The sequence below is a fragment of the Protopterus annectens genome, chromosome 3.part1 (genome assembly GCF_019279795.1).
Source record: "Protopterus annectens isolate FY-2018-M chromosome 3.part1, PAN1.0, whole genome shotgun sequence".
NCBI classification, from domain to species: Eukaryota; Metazoa; Chordata; order Ceratodontiformes; family Protopteridae; genus Protopterus; species Protopterus annectens.
The window spans coordinates 45,211,735-45,226,820 of NC_056732.1; the positions used below are offsets into that span (position 1 = coordinate 45,211,735).

The window sequence follows — 15,086 nt, forward strand, 5'->3', positions numbered from 1 at the left end:
CTCTATCATTTAGTAGCTTCCTCCTTCTATTGTATAGTTTGTTTATGGCTGGGGTCCACTAGACAGGACGTCTGCCTTTGGAGGATTGGGTCTTGGTTTTATTTGGGATCGCATGATCCATGCATTCCTGAAGGTGTTCATAGAATGCGTTTATAAAGGATTCTGCGGTCTGGGCCGTATTTTCCACAGGCCCGGGGGCTTTGAAGGATTCCACCTTGGTTTTGAGGAGTGTGAAATTTGCTTTAGAGAAGTTTTTCACTGTGGTTTTCTGGGCAGGGGGTGGGTCGGGATGTGAATATCCAGTGAGATTAGTTTATGGTCTGATCTTACCAGTGAGGGATACACTTCTGGTCTGGAGCACAGAGTCCCCATGTTGGTGATGATCAGGTCCAGTATGTTTTCCCCTCTTGTGGGAGTGGTAACAAGTTGTTCCATAGCATTTAAGTTTATAAATTCTAGGAACCTTTGGGCTAGGGTGTTGGAGCTAGAGTAATGCTCCCAGTCTATGTTTGGGTAGTTGAAATCGCCCAATATAATGGTGTTTGGAGAGACCTTCATATTTTCCAGTGTTCTCAGGAAGGCCGAGTGGGGTTCCTGGGTTTGGGAGGGTGGTCTGTAGCAGGCTATAAACTGGAAGGCAGTTTAACCCACTGTTAGTTGCACATGGATAGTTTCTGATGCTTCGTGCTTTGCCACCAACCTGGAGGTGTGGGTATCTTTGATGAATATCGATACTCCCCCTCCTTTTGTGGTTCGGTCCAAGTTTTGGGGCGAAAAGCATGGTATGAGGTATAACCTGGTAGTGCTGGGGTGCTCTCAGGAGCCCTGAACCAGGTTTCTGTTACTGCACAGATATCGATGTTCTCCATGCTAAGGAGAGTTTTGAGTGCGTGCATCTTGAGGTTTAGACTTCTGGCGTTGAGTAGCATTACTCTTAGTTTCTTATCCCTTGTGATACCTATGGAGGTGGGTTTGTCTTTTGAGCCTTGCCTAAAAAAGGCACTATGGGGGTAGCAAGAGCCTTTGCCAATATCCGAAAGCCCAGGGGAGACAGGTGCAAGCCGTCCCTAGCGAAGCATCGTGGCTTGTCGAGCATATCATCCCAAGCTGACAGGCATTGGATCCCCTTTGAATGACACCAGTACTTAAGCCAATTGTTGAAATTGATCATCTTGTCTTCATATTGTGGCATCATTCTTGGTGAGGGTAAGATGCTACTCAAGGTCAGGGTCATACCGGCCTGGGCTACATGCTCAGAGAGCTCCTTTATGTCTCTTTTCATGTAGTCCAGGGAGGTATGTCTCCCGTTATTCAGACCAGCATGGACAATGACTGAGTCATATTTGTACTTGCCTTGGAGTTGCCTTGGAGTGACCTGAGTGCTTGTGTTATGTGGCAGATCCTAGTGCCCGACAGGCTGCTCACCGTGACCCTCTCCTTGTTCAGCCTGGTGAGCGGGACGTCAGTGTGCCGGACGATAGAGTCACCTATTACAAGTGTATGTTGTTTAGTCTTAAGGGCTGTGACTGTTTGGCACACTGGCTTTGTGAGATATGTGTTGCACGTGTTTTGTTTTGGGGTAGCGGTTGCTTGGGTGTCTGCTTTGGAGGTCTCTGCTGCTTAGGCAGATCTTTATTTAGAGCCTCCGAGTATGTTTTTGTATGATTATGTGTTTGGTTTGCTGTCGTGGTAGGTATATGTGAGACTGGAATTGTAGTGAGTGTGGTTTCTTTCTCCTCCTGACTGGTTATGCCAGTACTGAGTTGAGGGAGCTTAGCCTCCAGTTTGGCTATATGGTTGCATCTCTCACATGTGTTGGAATTTGTTGGGAGGAGGAGAGGGAGGCAGTTGTAACATTGCCTCAAGATTCCCAGATTCACCAGCTGGACCGGAGAGGAGACTGACAACAGACCTTTGGACATGCTAGAATAATATTGGGAATTCCTTAATAATTGAAAACTAGGGCCAGTGGGGAGTGAGGGTGTAGTGCTTTTAATTTTTAGTGCTGACTTATATAATTGCTTTAGTGAGCAAGTGCCAGGTAACTTAAGTGCAATGTGTTACAGGTAACTTAAATGCAAAAACGACAAACAGTAACTTTCTTTCAAGTGAAACAAGGAAATAAGTACAGTAAGCAATGCAGATATCAGTAGTGATCCACAGAAGCGCTGAGAAGCCGCGTATTAGGTGGAATTAGCGTTCCAGGGAAATAACAAGCAAACAAGCATATAAACAAAGCTAGATTCATCAGGCCTGGATCTAGTGTATGCTACAGCAAACAAGGTGTACCAATTTCAGTAAGATACAGTTCAAATATTCAGGCACTATAAACCTTTAACCAGAAATTCCCAGCTCAGAAGGGCAGAGTCCAGCCTCTTCTCCCACAAGAGTGCAGACCACGAACCTTCTTAATGTAAAATAACTGGCCTGAAGCCCAAGTGCTTAAACCAGAACTAATACACTTTAAGAATAACAGACACTGGGCTCTCAATCAGCAGTTCCCAACTTAGAAGGATGAAAGCTACCTGTCCTGCCACCACAGTGCATGCCACAAACCTTCCTAATGTAAAACAACTGGTCTGAAGCCCAAGTGCTTAATCCAAAAGACTTAGAATGATAGCTACACTTTAATCAAGTTACTACCAAGCAGTAATAAATACAATTGAATACTTTAGAGAATGCCTGGATTAGTGCTCAAGTTACACAAACAAAGCTAGATCCAGCAGGCCCGAATCCAGTCTATGCCACAGCAAACAAGGCGCACCAACTTCAGTAAGAAGCAGTTCAGATATGCATGCACTATAAGCCTTTAACCAGAAATTCCCAGCTCAGAAGGGCAGAGTCCAGCCTCTCCTCCCACAAGAGTGCAGACCACGAACCCTCTTAATGTAAAATAACTGGCCTGAAAGCCCAAGTGCTTAAACCAGAATTAATACACTTTTAGAATAACGGACACTGAGCCCTCAATCAGCAGTTCTCAACCTAGAAGGATGTAAGCTACCTGTTCTGCCACAACAGTACAGACCACAAACCCTCTCAGTGCAAAACAACTAACTGGTCCGAAGCCCAAGTGTTTAAACCAAAAGGCTTAGAATGAGTTACACCAAGCAGTAATAAATACAATTGAGTATTTTAAGATGATGCAAAAGTAAAATAAAGTATTTTATAACTGCAGTTCTGAATGTGGTTGTGATAATACACAAGTGTGATGTAACAGTTCGTTGCCTTGCTTTCCGTTCTTTCATTTCATCATCTGCTTTCTTGGGAGTTACTGACACACACAGACACACAGACACACACACACACACACACAGAGACACACACACACACACACACACACACACAAACACACACACATAGACACACACACACAGACACACACAGACACACACACACAGACACACAGACACACAGACACACAGACACACAGACACACAGACACACACACAGACACACACACAGACACACACACACAGACACACACACACAGACACACACAGACACACACAGACACACACACACACACACACACACACACACACACACACACACACACACACACACACACACACACACATCAGTTTCCCTCAAAAACAAGGCTGATTTTTTTCCGGCTGCAGAATGGCTAGAAAGCAAGCTTCTGCAGTTCCGAATGGGTTGCGATAATACGCAAGTACCACATTTTTTGGTGGCTTTATCGAGTACAGAATAATACAGTCTGAAAATAAAGATAACATTTTTCGATTACCATGCCATTTATAGTCTTGAATTGTGAGTCCCTTATTTTTTTGTTAATGGCTTTAAATATAAAGCAAATAAAGGACAAAGAGGAGAACCCTGCCTGGTTCCTTTCTTCAAGCACACCTTGTCAGAGCGAAACCCATCTATTTATCCAGTAAAGAGCACCAGCATAGCCGTTTCCACCAACACACAGTTCATTAAAGCATAAAACCACATTAATGCTGACATAAATAACACGTTTTCGTCAATCAGACAGAGTGTAAATCAAAAATGACACTTTATACACCTTTGCCAATAAACCCTAAATGAGTCAATTAACTAATCAAACCGAATGCAGGAATATTTTTTTAAAAAAAACTGTCTTAAAACTATCTAAAATGTTAAAATAAAATACATATAGATACATAAATGCATGAATGCGTAAATATAAATAAATAGTCAAAGTGGATTAATTATCTATTAAATGCATAAAAAAACTTTGTTATACTGAAAAAGTAGGTAAATGGCTCCATCTAGTGTTAAAAGCATAGAAAAGCATGGAGAAAACTTGCATAGTAAAAAACATATATTATACAATGCCTCCTCTAAAACATGCACACTGATTGGCCAGCCCAACCAGCGTGCCCGTTGTAAATCCCTCAATATACTAACGGAAAAAGGTCCGGTCACCCAGACTTTTTCCGTTAGTATAAAACACTGTCTCGCTATGTTAAAAGAGTTTAACATAGCGACACAGGTTTAAAAAAAGTAACGCAGATCTCCGTTGCTTTTTTTAAGGCTGTCTCGCTATGTTAAACTCCTTTAACATAGCAACACAGTGTGTAAAAAGCAACGGAGATCTTGCGATCTCCGTTGCTTTTAAAGTCTCGCTATGTTAAATGAGTTTAACATAGCGAGACAGCTTTAAAATAAGCAATGGAGATCTCTGTTGCTTATTTTAAAGCTGTCTCGCTATGTTAAACCCATTTTACATAGCGAGCTAAAAGCAACGGAGATCTTGCGTTCTCCGTTGCTTTTGCCCACAGTCTGATGTACTGCGTGAGGCATGCGCAGTACATCAGAACTGCCGCGGAACACCAGACAGCTGCGGAAGGGCAGCAAAGAGGCATTATACAATGCCATTATTTAAGAAAAGTAATTATTTCTTTTCTTAAATAATGTCATTAATATAATAACAATACCACTTCTGGGTGTGGGTAATGCTGGATTTACCCACGGTTGTCTTTGTTTGGTCCCTCGGGCTTTGCCCTCAGGACCAAACCACGCCAACCGTGGGTAAATCCAGCATTACCCACACCCAGGCGTGGGTTATTGCTATAATAATTGTTGTAAACCTCATGATGTACAGGTGCAAGTTATGAACATGTGTTATCACTTGTAACTTAGCAGATCTCAGTTTTAAAACTGGGCAAACCCATCCATCTTAATTTTTGCCTCTGACCCTTCTTATATCCTCCTCATTCGGGGCAATGGAAATGCTACCATTGATTCCCTCTTGAGCATCACTCTTCTTTTAAAGTTTCCCAAAGTTGCTACTCCTCCACAAAACTGCATTTACTTATGAATTTGTTTATTGGCATTTTAGCAACATCTTTGCCACTCTCATTGCCAAGTAAAGACAAACACATTATAATCATGCTTTAAAATTAAAATGGGTCCATATGAACCTGGGTCTCAAGGGTAATTACTCTTCTTGGGTAATTCACCCCCCATAGCTTTCTACAAAGATGCTGGCATTCCCCCTTTCAGATCTTCATCACTTCTTCCCTCTCAACTTCAAAAGGAATGCCATCTGTTCCTGAAGATTTCCATGCTGACTGATTAGACATCACTGTTTTTATCTATTCTTCCTCTGTCCTTGGCATAATTGTCTTCTATAAACATTACCATATGTGCCATTTCTTAGTTTCCACAGTCTTTTGTTTCATACAAGTTGTCATAACATTTCTGAACTAGCTTTAACATCTCTATACAAGTTCTGTTTACTTATTTATGTGGGCATGAACGTAAGTTACAGACTCTGCATGCCTGTTAACTACCCATTCTACTTCCTGTTGCATAAATTGTTGTGCTAAAGGTTTTGTGCTCTGGAGTTGTAATCTAAACGTATTTGCTTAACAGCAACTTTTCTAAGCTCATGCATATTAAACAGCTATTCGTTTATTTTCCCTTTAGCACTCTGCAGTTGCTCCTCAAAAGTTCCTTTTTCTGTAACACTTTAACCTTACCCTCTCCAAATAATTTACATTACTCATTTCCCATATATTTTACTGTCTTATTTCTATTGTGTTTTTAACTCTAATTTTAATTTTATTCTACTCACTAGCTATCCTTTATAAAAGAAAAGTATATCTTCCCTATTAAAATTTGAATAATTTCCACTACCCATTCCTTAAATGCCTCTCTTTCTAAAAGGCAAGTGCCAAAATGCCAGTGTCTCATTTTGACTTCATTACCCTGCATTTCTATCTTAGTTTTTTTATTGGGGCATGATCTGAAACAGTTGTTGGATGCATGTGTCAAAGCTTTCAATTAAATGCATGTGCTCCTATAAGATATCATGTCGATCCAGTCTAACACAGTAACTATACACTGGAGAATGATATGCAAAATTCTGACAGAGATCCTGCTACTGAATTCATATCTTCCATACCAAACATGCTCATATACTCATACACTTCTTCAGAATTCTACCCTCTTTTGTTTTATTTTCCCATTCAGGTCCTCCTGTTATATCCTCAGTATTGGAAATTAAGTTCCAGTCTTCACCCATAAATAACATTCCCTACTGAAAACTTATTATTTCTCTCAAAATTACCTTAAACTCAATAACAGTAGTGTTAGGTAAAATACAAATATATGCCTGCGTAAAAAAATACAGTTGTATAAATTGAACTTGCCATAATAGCAGATGTTCAAATGATCACTGCTGCAATAGCCTTAGCTATTTGGGTTATATCCTGTCAAAGATATAACAGCCATCCAACTTCAAGGCTTCAGAGCACCTTCTAAGCACCCAAACTCTCAGGCAGCTTGAGCTGAGCTGACTAAAATGATGTGGATATTCTGCAAAAGGGCCTTACAGAAACAGATGCCTGGTGCCAGAGCCATGGGCTCAAGCTTAATGCCAAGAAATGTATAGTTATCCCCTTTGGAAAAAAAACATGTACCCATGAACTACCACATGGGGGCAGGACACTAAACATCGAAAGTGTGATGAGAGACTTAGGGACACAAGTGGACAGTGGTCTCACTTTCGATAACCACATCGCCACAACAGTCAGGAAATCCTTCTACGTGGCACACCTCATCACTTAAGGGCTTTTCATCCAGAAAAAAAGGAGGTCATTGTCCCACTGTACTCATCCCTCATTAGACCCATTATAGAGTATAATGCCCCATTTGGTATGTACCTCACAAGACATCTGTAACAGCTGGAAAGGCCACAGAAATACCTCACTAAAAGAATCACAGGCTTAAAGCAGATGCCATATGCTGACCGTCTAAAAAAACTCCAGCTATACTCTGTGGCATATCGTCTACTCAGAGGTGATCTCTGCTTAACATACAAGGCCATGTCAAACCCGGAACTGTTGGACATGCTCCACTTAAAGAAACCCCAGTCCCTCAAAGCCACACGCTCCAGAGATCTAAACCTTATCAAAATGAACAAAACATGCTGGAGGGATAGGTTCCTGACCCAGAGACTCCCCATACTCTGGAATAGACTGCCCATACATGTCAAGCAGAGCGCCTCATTGGCCCTCTTCAAAAGGAACCTTGATGATTGGATCGGAGATAGGAAATTCACCCCGGGGATCATGTCAGTCGCCCTGCTTGACAGGGGCCGAGAGAAGTAAATATTGTGGGAAAAAATTTCCAGGGAATTGTTATGGCTAGGCTTGCATAGGCCTTAGGGCCGACAGCCTAGTACCAACCTATAAACCTATGAATCCCTTCAGAGCTTTTCTGCCAACAGAGAGTGGGAGGCAGAGTCCTGACAGGACAATGCTAGATGTAACAAAAAATAAATGTCCACACCCTGGCATAAAAAGCACACCAAAATATAGGGGGAAGGAGTGGCTACTGCAGCAGTGATCATTCAAACATCTACTGTTATGGTAAGCTTAGCTTACACGACTGTATGTTCATCATATTGGTCACTGCTGCAGTAGCATTAGCTATTTGGGTAGATTACTATAACTTAACTACATTTTGGTGGTGGAAGGAGAAGAATTCAGAAGCTGCTGGAGAATGATCCTAGCAAAGCTTGATCTCGCCCCAGAGAAGGAATCAAGCTTATAGTGCTTTTTAAAAATATGTGCAGAGGACCAAGAAGCAGCTTCTAAAATACTTCCAGAATCCCACCATTTCCAAAAAACATAAATGAAGCCAAGGTCCTGGTAAAGTGGGCCATGACCCTGTCTGAACTACATTTGGTATGGTGGGTACAACAAACTGTAATAGCCTTAGACAACCATTTGGAAATATTCTGTTTTGATACAGGTTCTCCCTTCTTACATTCACAAGAAATGGAGAACTGATCCAAAAATCAAAAGATTTAGTTCTATAAAGACAATACCGGAATCGTCTGTGGCCATCCGACATTTTGGATCATCTTTTCTCCCTAATTATTAGGTTCAGGAAACAAAACGGGTAAATGTAGATTTCTGCTTAATGTAAACACAGATACTGCTTTAGGTATTAAAAAATGATTCGTTCTCAAAGAGACCCTGGGGAATAGATAAGGATGACTCATCAGAAGAGCTTGCAACTCAGATACCCTACTTGCAAAGGTTAGAGCAATCAGTAAAACTGATTTCCATGTTACGAACTTCAAGTCAGCCAAGTTAGCTGGTTCAAATGGAGCAAGTGTTAGCCTTGACAATACAAAATTAAGACCCCAAGGAGGGTCCACCGGTTTTCCAGGAAGGCTCTTACGCAAAAACTCTTTCAAGAACATATTGAGATCAGATTGCATTGAAAGAGGAGGATCCATGGGCAGTCATGCTAAAATGGCCGATAAATGAAACTTGACAAAGGAATAAAAAAGGCCACAGGACAGTAACTCACACAAATATTGCATAACTAGAGAACAACTAGCCCTCAATGGGTGTTGGTTATGCTGTTGGCACCTACTAGAAAACCTTCTCTACTTGCTAAAATATGATTTTCTAGCACAGGCTTTCTTGCCTCCATTAGTATCTGCTGCATGTCCTCAGAAAACAGGTGCTTAAATGGAATCAAGATCCTACCATCCAAGCAGTCAACTGAAAATGATTGATGTCAGGGTGTATCAAATACCCCTGGTCTAGTAGGAGTATAGCTAGCCTGTGAAGAAACTTGTGATAACTGCCCCTAGCCATTTTCAAAAGAAGGGAAAACCAAGGTTGCCTGGGCTAAAAAGAAGTCACCATAATGACTTTGGGAGTACTCTTTCTGAATCTTCGAAAGTACCCTGGATATCAGTGAAAAGTGTTGAAAGACATACAGTAACAGTCATGTTCAAAGAAAAGGCATCTGTTTTTCAAGCCTTTTTGCATGGAGATCTAGGACAGAATTTTGACAGTTGATTGTTCAGAGAGGAGTATTAAAACTGCAGTGGTGGTGCTTTGGTAGTGTTGTCGCCTCACAGTAAGATGCTGTCCGGTTCGATCTTCTGCGTGTAGACATACGTGAATGGGCGTACCTTCGTTGAAGGTTGTGCATCAGGCCTGGCAATCTGGTACGTAAAAATCAACTGCCAATCATTAGCGGACCGGAGTTCCGCTGTGGCGACCTCTAACCAGGAAAAGCCGAAAGACACAAACAAACACTGTTCAGAGAGGAGTCAAATAGGTCTACTTGAATTCCTCACAGATGAATCAAATCTTGGAAGACCCCCACTCTACTTTCCATTTGTCTGCCCTGGTCCTGCTCAGCTTGTCTGCACATAATTTTGCTTTAAAAGAATGTAGGATGCCTGTAGAATGAGACTGTGCTGTGAAGCTATATTCCAAGCTAATATGGCTAGTTTGCAAAGGAGGTATGACCTGGTTCCTCCTTGCTTGATCAGGGAAAGTGCTTCTTTGATATTTATGCACTTGTATCTGTTTTTGTTGTCCCACACCCCCTGCACTTTTATCCCTCCTGAAACTGTTCCTCAAGCAAAGTCTGAAACAGCTGTGGTAACTAACTGCTTTGCAACAAGGAGGGAGATGGGGAGACCTGGATTAAATGATACACAAAACAATTTATTTTCTGACAAACCAAAGCACTGGGATCTGAAAAGATAAAGGGTGTTGGTGCTGGGACCACAGATACCACTGTATCTTTCACATGTGGAGTCCTGCCAGGGGTATTCAAGATTTATAAATGCCATGACACCCAGAATCCTGCGGTATTCCCTCAGTGTCCAAAATCTGAGTGCAAACCCTTAGAAATAGATCTAAATAAAGACCTATTTTTATTGTGGAAGAAAAGCTCTTTGAAATGAGGTGTCTAGTTGACATCCCAGGAACACAATCTGTGTGAGGGCGTCAAGAAAGGCTTTTGACTGCTCTCTTGGAATCCCAGTTTGAAGAAGAAATCTTCTACCCAAGAGAGAGATTCTTCACACCTTGAAACAGACCCTGCAAGGATAGGAAAGTTGTCTAAATAAGGAAAAATGCGTGGATACCCTGCAGCTTGCAATAAGCTATAATCAGATCTAGACACTTTGTGAACACTCTTGGTGCAGTTGGTAGTCCAAAGGATAAGGTAGAGAAATGACAATGTGATCCAAACATGCAAAATGTTAAGAAATGGCTGAAGTCTGGATGAATATGGATGCGATGATAAGCAGCATCTTTTATGTCTATACTACCAGGAAACTTGAAAGAGAAAGAGGAGAACATGTTGTGAAGTGACAACATTTTGAATTTGGGCCATCTCAAACACATTTAGGAAAGAAAGATCCAGAACTGGTTTCCAAGCAGTTTCTCTCTCTGACACTGGAAACATTTTTGAATACATTCCCAAGGAGGAACCGGTTCCATCACTGTTTGGGACAGCATGTGACGAAGAACAGGTGGAAGAGAGTCTGATCTGCAGGATGAAGAATGAACCCCCTAGAAACGAGGAATTTCCTCCCACTGCCATCTGTAACCTTGATGAATGATTTTCAGAACCCATTTGTCTGAAACAATCTACTGCAAAACAGTAAAATTGAGATTCAGACTTTCTGAGGCTGTCCCCCCACCCCCAAAAAATTTTTTTGATGAGGAGAAAGAAAGAAAGTCCCTTGGACAATTTGGAAAAGGAGGGCTGAAAAATCTTGGAGATTCCCTGGATCACCTTGCCCCTTTCAATACCTCTGCAGCAGAGGGACCAAACACAATCTCTAATCAAGGGAGAATTTAGAATATCATTTTCTTACATAAGTTGTGAGGTTCTCAGAATGCAGCCAAGCAAACCTCCTTAATAAGTACCACAGCCTTGGAAGAAGTCTCAGCAGAGATATACACAATGTAAACAAGCAGTGACACATGCAAAGAGAGTTATTTAAAGCAAATTTTTCTTCACAAGAAGGAACTGTAGATACAGCATTCCTCACACTTTCATAACTTAAACATACAAACTTGACAATTCAAAATTCTGAAAATCAAAGTAGCAGAAGTATAACAACTTTCCCATACCTATACAAAACTTCCCATCCTTATTAGAAAGAGTATAACTGGAATTAACCAAGTACTTAGCAGCAGTGGAATCAAATAAGGCTATAGCTGCTGGGTCAGGTATGGAAAGAGTATATACAAATTTAAAAGGCTGAGGAAATTTATATATCCTACCTCATTTTTAGAGGAAAATTTTCGGTAGTAAGACATACATCCTCTAAAACAGACAGGGCAGGACAAATGGGTGCTTGTTCTAGAAAATACTTCCATAAAAACTTACAGTATTTTCTGATGAACTAAGAAACCTCAGTATTCCCCCACTGAAAACACTTGGACATTCTAGCAATAGTCTCAAAGAAAGAGAACCCACCACAGGGAGAAATCAGTTTCTGAGATCTCCTCAGAGTCTGAATCAAAAATCGGAGGACAAAATCCTGAATCTGTCCCTGCATTTTCCTGTTCAGATTCAGAATCTTGAATCCTTTCAGGAAAAGAGGAATCCCTCTTTCTTTTACCAGAAACTACAAGAAGGATCAAAAGCCTGAGTTAAATCCTGAGCCAGTTTCAGTAAACTACTCCTGCCCAAAGAAATTTCAGGGAATTGTTATGGCTAGGCTTGTACAGGCCCTAGGGCCAAGAGCCGAGTACCAACCTATGAACCTATGAGTAGATATATCCTCGTTTTTTTGTTTCATTTTGCCAGGAGAAATGGGGCCAGTTATGTTACTAATGGCAACTGCTGCTTCCACAGAGATGGGTACAGCATTATGACACAAGGAAACCTTCCCAGGACTGACAAGAGTGGGTTCTCCATTGCCACTAAAGAGACCTCAACAGTTGCAAAGGGCATGGCAGATCCCCGGTTCATAGTTGCTGTAGAGGATACACCAGAGGGATCCATGTTAAAGATGTGTGGTCTGAGATACAACAAATGGCCACAGCAGAGAGTTGCCCACATGCAGCAGGGGCAAATTGTTAGCCTGCTGTGCTGGCAAAGCCTGTTTGCTTTACTTTTTTCTTTTTGTAGCTGTAAGGACTGACAGGGAGACTGTTCTGTGGTCAAGCCAAAAATGATGCCTCTTTCTCAGGGAAGATAAATCAGCAAATGTCAGTAAAAACACCAGTTCACAAATGCTACTTTGATGGAAAAAAAGACATTAGAATGCACTTTAAAACATTATATCAGCCCCATTAAAGGAAAAATAAACACATTTTCTCTATAGAACATTCAGTTTCAATTAGTATACACTTTTTAATCTGACAGGAAGAAGAGAATGCTCTGTTTAAAGGAATGTTACAGTCTCTCGACAGTCCATTAAATAATACTTCTAGCTTTAAAATAACTTTCCTGAAGAGGAAAGTAATAAGACATCAACAAAATTTAAGAAAATGGAGTTTTTCCCCCCAAAGGGAACTTAAGTGCTTCGCGAGGAGAACCACAAGCTGACAGTCAATCCTCAAACCCTCAGAGGAGTGTAATCCTCAGCAGCAGTACAGCTCTGAAGGGCTTCCTGCCTAATCCTCAAAGCTTCAGAGGAGTGTAATCCTCAGCAGCAGTACAGCTCTGAAAGGCTTCTTGCCTAAACGTGTGTTTTAGTCAGCTCAGCTCGAGCTGCTTGACAGTTTGGCAGGATATAACCCCCTACAGCTAAGTCAGCTCAGCTCGAGCTGCTTGACACTTTGGCAGGGTATAACCCCTACAGCTAAGTCAGCTCAGCTTGAGCTGCTTGACACTTTGGCAGGGTATAACCCCTACAGCTAAGTCAGCTCAGCTCAAGCTGCTTGACAGTTTGGCAGGATATAACCCCTACAGCTAAGTCAGCTCAGCTCGAGCTGCTTGACAGTTTGGCAGGATATAACCCCTATAGCTAAGTCAGCTCAGCTCGAGCTGCTTGACAGTTTGGCAGGATATAACCCCTACAGCTAAGTCAGCTCAGCTCGAGCTGCTTGACAGTTTGGCAGGATATAACCCCTACAGCTAAGTCAGCTCAGCTCGAGCTGCTTGACAGTTTGGCAGGATATAACCCCTATAGCTAAGGCTACTACAGCAGTGAACAACATGAAGAGCATTGCTCTTTCCTTGTTACCAACAATCTACCATTACTGTTTATTTTCCTCTTCTATCACTGTTGGAGTCCCTCTAACAAATGGGTATTTTTACTCCCCTTTCCCTTGTCCCTGATATACTGCTGAATGTCCACCCTGATCCTTTCTTTGTCAAATTCACATGCTCATTTTTATCTCTTGCAACATTACTATTTGCACCATATGCTTCTTAATTTAATTCAATGTTCTTTGCTTTTTATCTATACCTGTAAAGCAGTTTGCATTACATTTTAATACAGACAGTAATCAATATGATAAAAGTCATTAGTCCCACCAATTATTACACATGATGGTTATTTTGAATGTATAACATCCCCTACTTTTCATACCTTAATCTACTTTCTGCCCTTAACTCGCACTTCTCACTAGCTCTCTCTAATCTTCCTTGACTACTCTTTCTACTAGCTTCTAACATCTATTAAGCAAATCACCTCAGAAAAACTTTCTGTTGTAATTGTCTTGCCTTCACGCAACTACATCATGATAAAACTGGGTTTTTGTAACCACTTACCCCAAAAATTATATTCATCTTAATGACGTATTTCTTTTTATACATCTTGAAATAGTTTTGCCAAACTACTAATTATTGACACTGTATAACATTGTATTGCTACCTAATGCTTTGTAATAATCCTATAACATTGCTGTTTAATGCTAATTTATAATAAAATTGTATAATATGTTGGAGCTTTTCTCCCCGGGCCTCTACTAAAAAAGGGCTCTTTAGCTCAATCAGACAATCGTGGTAAACACATGTAAAATAAATAAATAAATTTTGGCCTACATACACACAGTTATGTTTGGCAGGGTGATGTCTTATGTTATTACTTTTACCTCCTTTTGAGTCCATGTCACATTTTAAGGCTTTTTACTTCAATAAAATGCTTAAGTGTACCACTAATTAGAAGTAAACTAAACAGACTTTCAGAACTGCCCCAGCCCCTTTTAACTTGCACCAAACATGTAAATATGTCCATTTTCCGAATATGAGGTTTACACCTCCAGATATAAACATTTCCCCCAAAATGACAGCTGCACCCCACCCACAAGCATTACGGATTCTAAAATGAATGTGATCCATGAGAATTTGCAATTGAACGTACCTTCTCTCTTTTTTTTTTTTTTTAAACATCTCTTCCCCTTCCAGATATGACAAACAGTCTGCATGCTTTCAATAAACATTAACTTTTATCCCTAAGCACAGTTATATTAAATGTATTTGAAATGCTACAAATGCTGGGGAGGAAAGAATAACTAAGTCACCTCCCACAGTTTCAAACTTCCATTTTTCACTGAACTGAATGCCAATGTACCTTACACATTAATTACAATGCAGCTTCTACATTTCACTCAGAAAACACTGCGTAGACCTCTCATAACTGCTGCACTTGCAGACTAGAAGTATCTGTTAACGGAAAAAATAACTAGTAACTTTACAGAGGCAAGGAAATACTACTGCTTACCATGCCTTTCATCAAGTTTCCTTATTGTTAAACTTAAGGATATCAGTCTAGACACCAGTCTCTACAAAAACACGAGAAATCACATTTAAAATACCTCTGACAGCACACTATATACAACTGCTTTACAATATAACACGCAAAT

At 40.9% G+C, this 15,086-nt stretch overlaps 1 protein-coding gene across 2 annotated transcripts in view; it reads right to left on the reverse strand.

Annotated features, from left to right (window-relative positions):
- The window catches only part of DPY19L4 (dpy-19 like 4), a 1,421,953-nt gene that overhangs the window by 1,140,605 nt on the left and 266,262 nt on the right, over positions 1-15,086 (reverse strand). The gene's annotated exons all lie outside the window — the stretch shown is intronic.